At 35.3% G+C, this 10,952-nt stretch overlaps 1 long non-coding RNA gene across 3 annotated transcripts; it reads left to right on the forward strand.

Annotated features, from left to right (window-relative positions):
• Window positions 1-10,590, forward strand: LOC135439711 (uncharacterized). Of its 3 annotated transcripts, none has more exons than XR_010438166.1 (4): window positions 1-294; window positions 8,485-8,651; window positions 8,772-9,065; window positions 9,382-10,590. It is a non-coding gene; the product is annotated as an uncharacterized LOC135439711 (long non-coding RNA). The 3 variants fall into 3 exon arrangements; XR_010438165.1 differs by having other exon boundaries at window positions 9,385-10,586; XR_010438164.1 differs by lacking the exon at window positions 9,382-10,590 and having other exon boundaries at window positions 6-294; window positions 8,772-9,375.
• The last annotated feature ends 362 nt before the right edge of the window (window positions 10,591-10,952 follow it).

Below are 10,952 nucleotides of genomic sequence, written 5' to 3' on the forward strand. Positions count from 1 at the left end.
TGGATAAGTTCAGCAGTTGATTTTAATGACCTGTTCAATCGAACTTTTTATTAATAAATTATTTAGTCTGAGAATTCACGTGGCTGAGTCGAGAAATACAGAGCATATAAATGTTACGAAAACAAGCAAGACAACGAAGAGAATTCCTATATAACAAGTCATTAAATGAACGGATTTTAACAAAAAAAAAGAATATGAAGCTCATTACTGAAAACTTAAAAGATAAAACATCGTTTGGGTCCTTAAATATATTAGACGGCATTAACATGTATAATTCTCTTAAATTTTATAAAGGTACGGTATGCATCAACAACACACTATTTTGTTTCTGTATATATGTAGCTGTCTCCATGAATTTATACAGTGGCTCACAGCTTATTTTATGCAGTGCGTACTCACGACTTAAGAGGTATGTAGCCACAAAACTATTAGGAATTGAATAAACATTTTGGTACCATTGGAAAGTGTTTTGTTTTGTTTTGTTTTATAAGGAACATAATATATTACTAATATATAGTTACTATATATCTCAAAAATTAAAAAACAAAAAATACTGAAAATTTTAGCACACACCCCATTTTATGAGGTAGTTAAGATTTGGATAACTTTACTTATTATGGAAATACTAATATTTTTTAATACGTTGTATGATAGCCTTTATTGTTTTAAACCGATTTGCCACCAACTTTTGGATTATATCTGGTGAAATTTGCTGCCATTCAGTTTCAGTGGCACTTTAAGGTCGTTTTTATTGGAAATTTTGTCTTTTCGAATGTTTTGTTCCAATATCGACCATAAATTTACAATAACATTCAAGTCTGGTGACTGGGCTGGCGGAGTCAAGTGTGGGCAATTATAAATAAGTCCCGACTGAACTATACCTGCTTTGTGTTTTGGGTCATTAGCACTGCAACAAATTTTCCTTTACAATTTGAAGGTACATTAGTTTGTCCATCGTACTCTCAATAAAAGTTATGTTTCAATAATATTGAATTTAGACTGCAAATATTACTGAATTCCAGCACGCTGGGGCCTTTGAACCGTGTTCTCTGGCGAAGTTGAGTCTACAAAGCCTGTTTGTTGAGTTGAAGGGTTTTTTTCTTTCTACTCGGCCATTAAAATCATGATCACGCAGTACCCGGCGAACAGTTTCTACGCTACATTGCTTGCCTAGGTCATCTTGAACTTTGGATGCAAGTTTTAGAGCGGAGAGTCGCGGATTGGCCTTTATTTTCCGTAAAGTTGTTTATAACCAATTCTCTTTGCTCAATTGTTGTTCGAGGACAAATTTAGAATAAAATGCTTGTAAAAACATTTCTAGAAGCATAGCAAAGGCATACAAAAATAAGGTACCGTTAGTTAGTGTAAAGTACCGCTGCACGTAGAAGTGTCAAATAAGTGTAAGTGTAAAATAAGCTGTGACCTAAAATTTGCAGTGTTTTTGTTTTTTAATGTTTAAGGTACATAGTAACTATATGTTATTATTAAATTATGTTCCTTATAAAACTAGACATATTACACTTTCCAATGGTACCACAATGTTTATTCAATTACTAATAGTTTTGTTGCTACATACCTCTTAAATCGTGTGTATGCACTGCATAAAATAAGATGTGAGCCACTGTAAGTACTGTTTGGTCCTAACTATAAGCGATGCCGTTCTACCACACAAATCATATGTATTTCTTACTCTCTTGCTGCTCATCTATATGTTGTTTGGTTAGTAATAGTAGTTAGGGTCGCAGTGCAAACGCAAAAACAAACAAAAAATTGGGCTAGAATTCGGCCAATTCACTGGATACAAAGTACTATTTATGCCTGCGAGTAATTACGAATCTTGCAGGAAGTTATGTTTCCATAAACTATCGATCATATGCCATTGATTTGCATTTTACAACAGGACAATGGTGTAAAACCTGCGTGAGTCAAATAGAGGCAATGTGATTGGGTGGCCTTTTTAAGATCATAATCAATATAGTTCAAACCCTGCCAAGGAAACTTTTTTTTATTAAATTTATCTTTATTACTACTAAAGCAAACGAGCGCGTAGCGCGAGCTGCATTTGGTGTTGGAATAAGAGGGTTCAGGGTATCCCCTGGTCGGGAGCTTCCAACTAGAACCTCTTACTTGTTTTTTGAATAGTTTATATGATTGCCGTTTGCTAATTTGACAATATGGATTTCATGGGTCCAAAATTTATATTTTTCGGCAAATGCCTATCGGTCAGATATGTGACGTTTCATTAGCTTAGATACAAGTTCTCGGGAAGCATATGAAACGTTTTTGATTTCAACCAAAACTTGATATATTAAGATGTAAGTGAGGTCTTATCTCCATACAAGATATGCCCTTTTGAACCGCAAGACGTGAAATTTATCTTTTACCCTCTCATTTATAAAGCTCGATCTGCCGCAGCGCTTAATATTACCGGAATTATCGACATTCTTGAGAAAGTTGGAAATCGTTTTTCTATGTAGATATACTCTAGCGATTTCTGCAATTGGGGGCCCGGCTTCCTGCAAGCCGGCACATCAAACCACGCTCCTCTTCCGATAAATGCATTCCAAGTGGCATATTGAATTACTAATAATAACTTAAATGTAAACTTATTGGAAAGTATATTGTACGCACCTATTTCTTACTCTTAAAAATGTTTTTAATATTTAAGTATATCTCCACACAAAACTCACATTTTAAGTTGCAGCTTTTTAATAGAAATGAGAGAAAAAATCCCTGAGGTACAGTATGTATCAACCACACACTATTTTATTTGTGTATACAGCTTTCTCCATGAATTTATAAGTGCCGTTTGGTCCTACCAATTAATTGAGACGCTCAGTTGTTGGACTTCCTATATTGTAAAAGTAAAAGTAAAAGTACAGAGAAGTCGAAAAAGCTATGTTCATTTGTCTGTCTGTTTCCATAAAGACAAATCTCTTAGTTTTAATGTTACTATTTATTTGTAATTGTCTAAAATCTAAAATCGATTTCAGGCAATGTCATGCAGGTTCCTTAGCCTACATATTATTTTGCATTTATATTTTTGTAATTGCAACAGCTCGTTGAAATTATTGAACTTTTCTCGTTTGTAAATTAAGCGCGAATATAAAAATGTTTATAAATTTGTATAACCTTGTAGAGGGTCTTGATCAAACTCGTCATTAGCTTTACTATGCTCTTAAGCGAAATCCTCTCAAAATCGGTATATTATATAGCTGCCATATGAACAATCGCTCGAAAATAAATTTCTTGTATAAAACCTTTTTTGGTTTTCAATATATCTAGACCAAACTCGATATTTATTCACTATGCTCCTTATAGAAATTAACAAGTTTCACAGTACCGATAATACCATTGACGGGTGCAGCAATGAAACACTTGGAGATTTTAAACAGAATTTTTATTCCAGGCACGAAGTGCGCTATTTGTATATATTCAATCTTGAAAACGAAAAATCTAAACTTAAAGCTAACTTATCCAAAGCCCTTATGTCGCGGCAGCCCCAACGGCAGAATGCTGACCTAGCGCCTCGTGACTACTTCTAAACATCGGATTTCGTCGCTGTGGCCGTTGACCGGCAGCAATGCAGAGTCACCGAATATCAGCGGCCAATGCAGCTACTTTGTAGCGATGGCATCCGGTCTCTCGGCGGGATCGGCAGAAACGGATTTGTTTGTGTTAACTTAATATACAAAATCTTATCAAAAAACGGGGCACTATATCATATCGTTCTCATAGAAACAATCCGTCGAAAATTTAGTTTATGTATGAACATTTTTTGCAAACGCGACTTTTATAAATTTCACTATGCTGTCTACATGTTTTCATAAAACTTACTTATGAGCGTCACTATTCTCACATGCAAAACCGTAAGGGTATTCGGCGTGCCGAAGATATCTTTACTTTCCCGTTTGTATTTATTGCATATATACCAATTATAATAATGTGCCAAATGTCAACGTTAATACTCTGTAATTGTTTTTTTAGAGCTCGGGGTGAAGCGAGCAAAAATTATTAAAACCTTTGCAAAATAAAATTATTTGGTGAAAATACATTGTTCGAGAAAGTAACGATATCTTCGACACGCCGAAGATTTAATACTATTGAAGACATTTCTGTTTATACCCTGAACCCATTGAAAATGGGTAAAGACGGTATAATGTATTTGTGCAAATGTATGTAACAGGCAGAAGGAAGCATCTCCGACGCCATAAAGTATATATATTCTTGATCAGCATTAATAGCCGAGTCGATCTAGCCATGTCCGTCTGTCTGTTCGTCCGTCCGTCCGACTGTCCGTCTGTCCGTATGTATGAACGCAAGGATCTCAGAACCTATAAGAGCTAGAGACTTAAAATTGTAGCTGTAGGTGCTCCTAGTCTGTAGCTGTAGGTGCTCCTAGTCCCCGCGCAGATCGAGTTTTTTTATCCGATATGCGATAACTTGCCCCTGTTCCAAGTAATGGATACCAATCGATATTGAAATCCTGTTTTTTGCGCAATTTCGGTAAATAATATGAGCTAGAGTCACCAAACTTGACATGTAGCTTCTAGAATAGTATATATATATCAAGTATATTTCATTTTATACCTATCGCCTCTTGGAAGAAGAGCGTTCAGGGTATCCTCTAGTCGGGAGCTACCGAATAGAACCTCTTACTTGTTTATATATGTATATGTGAGAATAGTGTAGCTCAAAAATGCTGAGTTTGTTGAAAATATCTTTAAAAACTGAATATTTTGCCATATAAGATCCTACTATTCCACCTATCTTTTCTATGTCAGCTATATGATATAGTGGCCCGATGTTGATAAGAGTTTGCATATATATGATGATTAAAATGGAACTAATAAGTCCCGAGTTTGGTCAAGTTATCTTAATATAAAAAATGATTCTATATCATAACCAACTTTGCGACCGATCGTTTATATGGCAGTTATATGACATACATATGTACTGCCTGAAAGACGCATCTTTGCAATATTTCAAGACAATAGCTTTTAAACGAAGAGTCTGGTTCGCATTGAAACAAACAGACAGATATGGACATATCAACTCGGCTGTTGATGCTGATCTAGGTTATATATACTTTATGGGGACGGAATGCTTCCTTCTGCCTGTTACATACATACATTTTCACAAAACCATTGTATCCTTTTTTAACCTTTTCAATGGGTTCAGGGTATAATGAACAAAGTATTTGACTCAAACTCTTAATTTAAAAGGCGTAAGCGAATTTCGGACCCAAGCAAATACGAAGGTTCGGTCGGGTACTAATATGTACTATTAAGCTGTAAAATTAACTAAAAGCATCCAAAACTGTAACGAAAGTGAGCGAAATGAAAACAAACCGTTATAATGATGATGAAGTTTATTTGTATTTTGTTTTAATAAATCAAATGAATGTCTGTACTATTTTTGCTGTAGTGTCACAGTTCTTTTCGTGCTTTAAGCTAGTCACAGACTGCTCTTAACACTAATGCTTAACATACTCTGTTACTCTGGACCTGCTGCCAGAGTGACTGCGTGTACTTCTGTTAATACAAGCTATTGATAATGTGACGTCACTATCCTATTACAACTCGGTCATCCTGACAGTCGTATCTCCTGATCACGATTTTTTTATACCCTTGCAGAGGGTATTATAATTTTGTCGTGAAATGTGTAACGCATAGAAGGAGACATTTCCGACCCCATAAAGTATATATATCCATGATCAGTATCACCAGCCAAGTCGATATAGCCGTGTCCGTCTGTCTGTTTCTATGCGAACCAGTCCCTCAGTTTTAAAGCTATTTTTATGAAACTTTGCAGAAGTGCCTCTTTCTGTTGCACGCAGTACATATTCTGTCAAATAAGTACCCGGAAATTTGAAATAAAACACAAACAACTTATCAATCATCTAAATTTAGTTTTGATGTCTTCAATGCTCTCAAAACGGGCTCCACGAAGTGGTAATTTGAGTTTTGGAAACAGGAAAAAGTCACACGGGGCCATATCTGGAGAGTACGGTGGTTGTTCGATGATATTTGTTGAATTTTTGTTCAAAAACTCGTTCACAATGATCGCTTTGTGCGCTGGTGCATTATAATGGTGCAAAATCCAACTGTTGTTGCGCCACAAATCTGGTCTTTTGCGACGAACATTCTCTCTCAGACGCCTCATAACGCCAAGATAATATTCTTTATTGACGGTTTGGCCCTCCGGTAAGAATTCCGAATGAACAACACCACGAATATCGAAGAAAACGGTCAGCATCACCTTGATTTTCGATTTGCTTTGGCGCGGTTTTTTCGGTTTCGGCGCATTTTTGGCGCGCCATTCCGATGATTGTTGACTTGTTTGCATGTCGTACTCGAAAACCCATGTCTCGTCACCAGTTATGAAGCGTTCGATGAACGTTGGATCGGAATTTACGCGTTCAAGCATGTCTTCAGCCACCTTACTGCGATTCACTTTTTGAAGAAAATTCAGATCTTTTGGCACCAATCGCGCTGCGACTTTCCGCATACCCAAAACATCAACTAAAATATGACGAGCGGTCTCATGAGACATGTTCATTTCTTGGGCTATCTCTCGCAAACTATAATGACGATTTTCGAGCACCATTTCCTTTATTTTGTCGACGTTTTCTGTAGTTGAAGAGGTCGAAGGCCGTCCTGAACGTGGCAAATCGTTCACTTCTCGCCCCTTTTTGAACGATTTATACCAATCGTAAACTTGAGTTTTCGACATGGTTGAATCACCAAATGTTTTGTTCAACATTTCCAACGTTTTGGCACAAGAAATTTCGTTTGAAACACAAAATTTCACACAAACTCTTTGTTCGATATTTTTATCCATAGTAAAAATCGCAACGCACACAAAAGGTTGACTTGTTCCTAATGACGCCGTAACCAAACTAAATGACACATAGCAATAAAAATTCACAGAATAGTGGCTGACAATTGTGCAAACCTAGGAAAAAATTTTTTTTTAAATATTCTCAGAAGGAAAATTTAAAACGAGAATTTCCGGGTACATATTTGACAGAATGTATGTCAAAACCAGCTGGATCGGACCACTGTATCATATTGCTGCCATAGGAACGATCGGTCGAAAATTATGTTGTATGGAAAACATTTTTGCTTATCAAGATATCTTTACCAACCTCGGCATTTATTAGTTTTACTATGTTCCCTCCATTTATGCAAAATCTTATTTACATCAGACTACTATATCATATCATAGGAACGATCTGTCGAAAATTAAATTGATGTATGGACAACTTTTTTGTTTTTCAAGATATTTTAACAATACTCGGCATTAACTATTTTCCCTGTGCTTCTTAGATTCGGACAAATCACTAAGAGCATTATGAAAAGGTTGAGTCTGCAAGGGTATTAAATCTTCGGCGTGCCGAAGATAGCCCTTAGTTCTCGTTTTTTTTTTTTAATTAACACAGTGACTTACAAAAGTTTATATATGTCTATTTCTCAATTTAACAATGTTTTACTCATTTTATAATTATTTCTGACACAGTTAGTGTTTCCCATACAAGGTCTTATATTCTGTACACTCCAAATACCCTGATATAGATTACGGGATGCTTAAAATCCTTCTACATCTTTTAATAAAAACCTATCGTTTCTAAGCACTTTCGCTATTACATATGGTCCTTTGTGTTTTGGGATTAACATTCTAGGTGCCCCTACCGGGCTATCAAAATTCTTAACCATCAGATAAACCCCGTTTTTGAATTTCATTGACTGTTTTATTCATATCATAGTTGGTTTTGTTGTAAGCTTGGGCTTTTTTCTGGTTGTCCGCTGCCTCATTTCTAATTTCTGTTAAACTTTTCTCGACTGGTGCTTTTATTAATTTTTCTTACTTTTCTTTGATTTCATCTATAACTTGACCTTTTGTGTTCAACAAAATTTTACTTGGTACTTGCTAAATGCTCCTATGCTGTGTATTGTTTAGTGCATATTCTACTTTTTATATTACTACGTCCCAGTGTATTCCTTTTTCTATTTATTCTCTCAACCTGGCTGTTTGCTTGGGGTGAGCCCGTTTTAATTTTTATGTGTTTAATATTGCATTCCGTTACAAACACATCGAATTCATTAGAAGTGAAACAACTACCTCGAAATTATTCACTTTGGACTACTATACGATAGAAAATAGTCTTTTAATGAGGCAATTACTTCTTTTGCATTAATTGTCTTTGTCGCAGAAAGACGTTTGTGAATCCATCGACCACAACAAAAAGATATTTTTCCAATTTAGGTTTGTGGCCTTTTGGAATACTGTGCAGTAACAACCATTCTCCCTTTCCAGTGTTCAGTGCATAAGCTATACATTTTTAACAATTTTTAATATGCATCGCGCATTTGTCTTTTGCTTTTGGTTTTTTAACCAATATCTTTTGCCAATTATATCCACCACATTATCCCTACCTATGTGTCCTATTTCATTATAATATTTATATGTCTTTGATTATAGGTCTTTGATTACCTCTGGAACATAAAATAATATTCTGTTATCATTTGTTTTCCTATAAACTATACCTGTGCGGAGTCCCAAACTGCCCGTAGATATGATGCGGCCTGCGGCGTGGTTACCAACCGATGCAGCTTTGAGGGTTTTGCACGATTGTTGGGGATGTTGAGGTTAGAAAAAGTCCCAGACGTTGCTCACATAAGTTCACGAGCGGCGTTGTTCATTTTAAAAGACTTCAACTTTTATTGAACTTAACCTAAATATGATAATTATTAATCTCACCTACACAGAGCATACGTCCGGTTACTTGGACTAACGCTCACAGACTTCACCACGTGGCGCAAATTCCGCTGTTACTAAGCTAGCGAATTCAAAAGCTCAATAGAATTAAAAAAAAACAAGAAAGTAAGATAACTTAAAGCAACAGGATTTAAAGTTCGAGAGCTTGAGAGGGTCACTAAATTCAACACACTCAACCGTGTTAGCGGCTGATCCATTGAGTGATAAGACATTACTCAATGCGGCTGATCTAAGCACATGCGCTCTCTTATAATATACGCTCTTAGTCCGGCGCGACTGCTCTTGTGAGTAAGGTGTAGCCCAAACAATAACGTTCCTCATTTCAAACATCATATGTTCAGAACTTTCTAATAGTTTCTTAAGTTTCTGTATTTTTAAACCATTCGCTTGACATATTACTACATCGTTTTCAAAATATTTGTTTCAACTATCAATAAGTTGGTACATCTGCTGAGCGCATCTACGTGTTGCATTCGATTATCTTCTCATAATCATAATTTTTGTGTTATAATGCCCATCAAGCTATAAGCGGGTTGAGTTCAACTTTGTTTAACATTAACGTCAATTGCAATCAGTGACAATTTTTAACCGTTTTCCCAGTAGATATATGCGAAACCTGCGTGATGAATTAAACAAGTGTTTCCAGTTCCAAACTATGATACTTTGATTCTGTTTCCGTTGTGCGTTTCGAGAAGTAAGTATCATCTTTCCTTTGCATTAATACCGCACCAAATCGTTAGGCACTGGCATATCAATGTAGTTTTATTTCATCCTTATTATTAGAAAGTGCTAATATTGGAGATCCCATTAATTTATTTTTATGCGTCAAGAAACAATTTAATTCATTGTCTTTGAACTAAAACTGCTTATCATTTCTTAATAGGTCGTATAACGACTTGGCTATTGTTGAAAAATCTTTTATTAATTCACGAAAATATCAGCAAAAGCCCAGAAAACTCTGAACAGCATGTGTTATGTGCAACTGGAAAATATTTATTAGCTTCTTCTGCATCCGCTCTTATACCTTCTTTTGCTGTTAAAGAACCTAAATATATTATACTTGACTGCATAAATTCACACTTATCCATCCGTAATTCTAACTTGTTTTGCACCGATCTACTAAATGCTTTTTTTAATGTTTCCAAATGTTCGTCCATGTTTTTGCTTGCTACCATTATATCAACCATGTATACAATTACCCGATTCTCTCTAATTAAATCTGCAAATATTTTATTTACAAACCGTTGAAATACTGCTCTCGTATGGCCCTAGAGGTGTGACGAATGATGTGTACTTGATTGATTCCTTGTCTACAAAAACATGGAAATATCCATTCTTTAGGTCCAGTTATGAAAAACGCTTTTATTTACTAATTTGTCTAACATCTATCAGTGGCAGAGGATAATTACCTTATACAGTTGCCTATAATCTATGCACAGTCTCATATCCCCCGACTACTTCTTGACTAGCACTATTGGCGATGCATCTTCGGAGTCACTACGTCGTATAGTTCCCTTTTTCAAATATTCATCCAAAAGTCCTTGTAGTTTGTCTTTTTCTATATATGAAAGTCGCCTAAGTGCACAGCTAAACGGTTTTAATGGTTTAATGGTTCAAGTTAAGTTTAATTTCACATTTTGTATCAGGTACATCTGGTCTCTTTGCGATTAAATAACTACATTCAATTAATTTTCTAAATTTGCATTTTGTCTCGTAGTTTACTGTCTCGCCACAATTATATTCAGCTATCATATTTTCAGTAAAATTTATATTGAACATGACTTTATCAAAACTTTCTTTGTATAGGCAATCTTTATTCTGACTTTCGTTCCTTTCTTTTAATATTGCGTCACCATATTCATATTCAACAATTTCGTTGCTAATATTTTCATTTCGTTTTTGGTTACTATCTGACAAACTATTTTATTTCTGTTTCATTTTCTTGTTTACTAACTGATTGTCCACAAACTCTTTGACTAACTGTTTCATTTATAATTGCTTGTTGATTCCCATTATCTATTTTCATTTCCACTTTAAGTGGCCATAATTTTGGATTCCAACACATTCAATTATATTTGTATCCATTTCTTTTACCGTAACTATTTTCAAAGTATTTAAATTGAATCTTAAAGTACATTCATCCATAACATCTCTGCCAAGAACAACACAAT

The sequence above is a fragment of the Drosophila montana genome, unplaced genomic scaffold (assembly GCF_035044405.1).
Source record: "Drosophila montana isolate Dmon_TW-CO22-7 unplaced genomic scaffold, ASM3504440v1 contig_1571_1, whole genome shotgun sequence".
NCBI classification, from domain to species: Eukaryota; Metazoa; Arthropoda; class Insecta; order Diptera; family Drosophilidae; genus Drosophila; species Drosophila montana.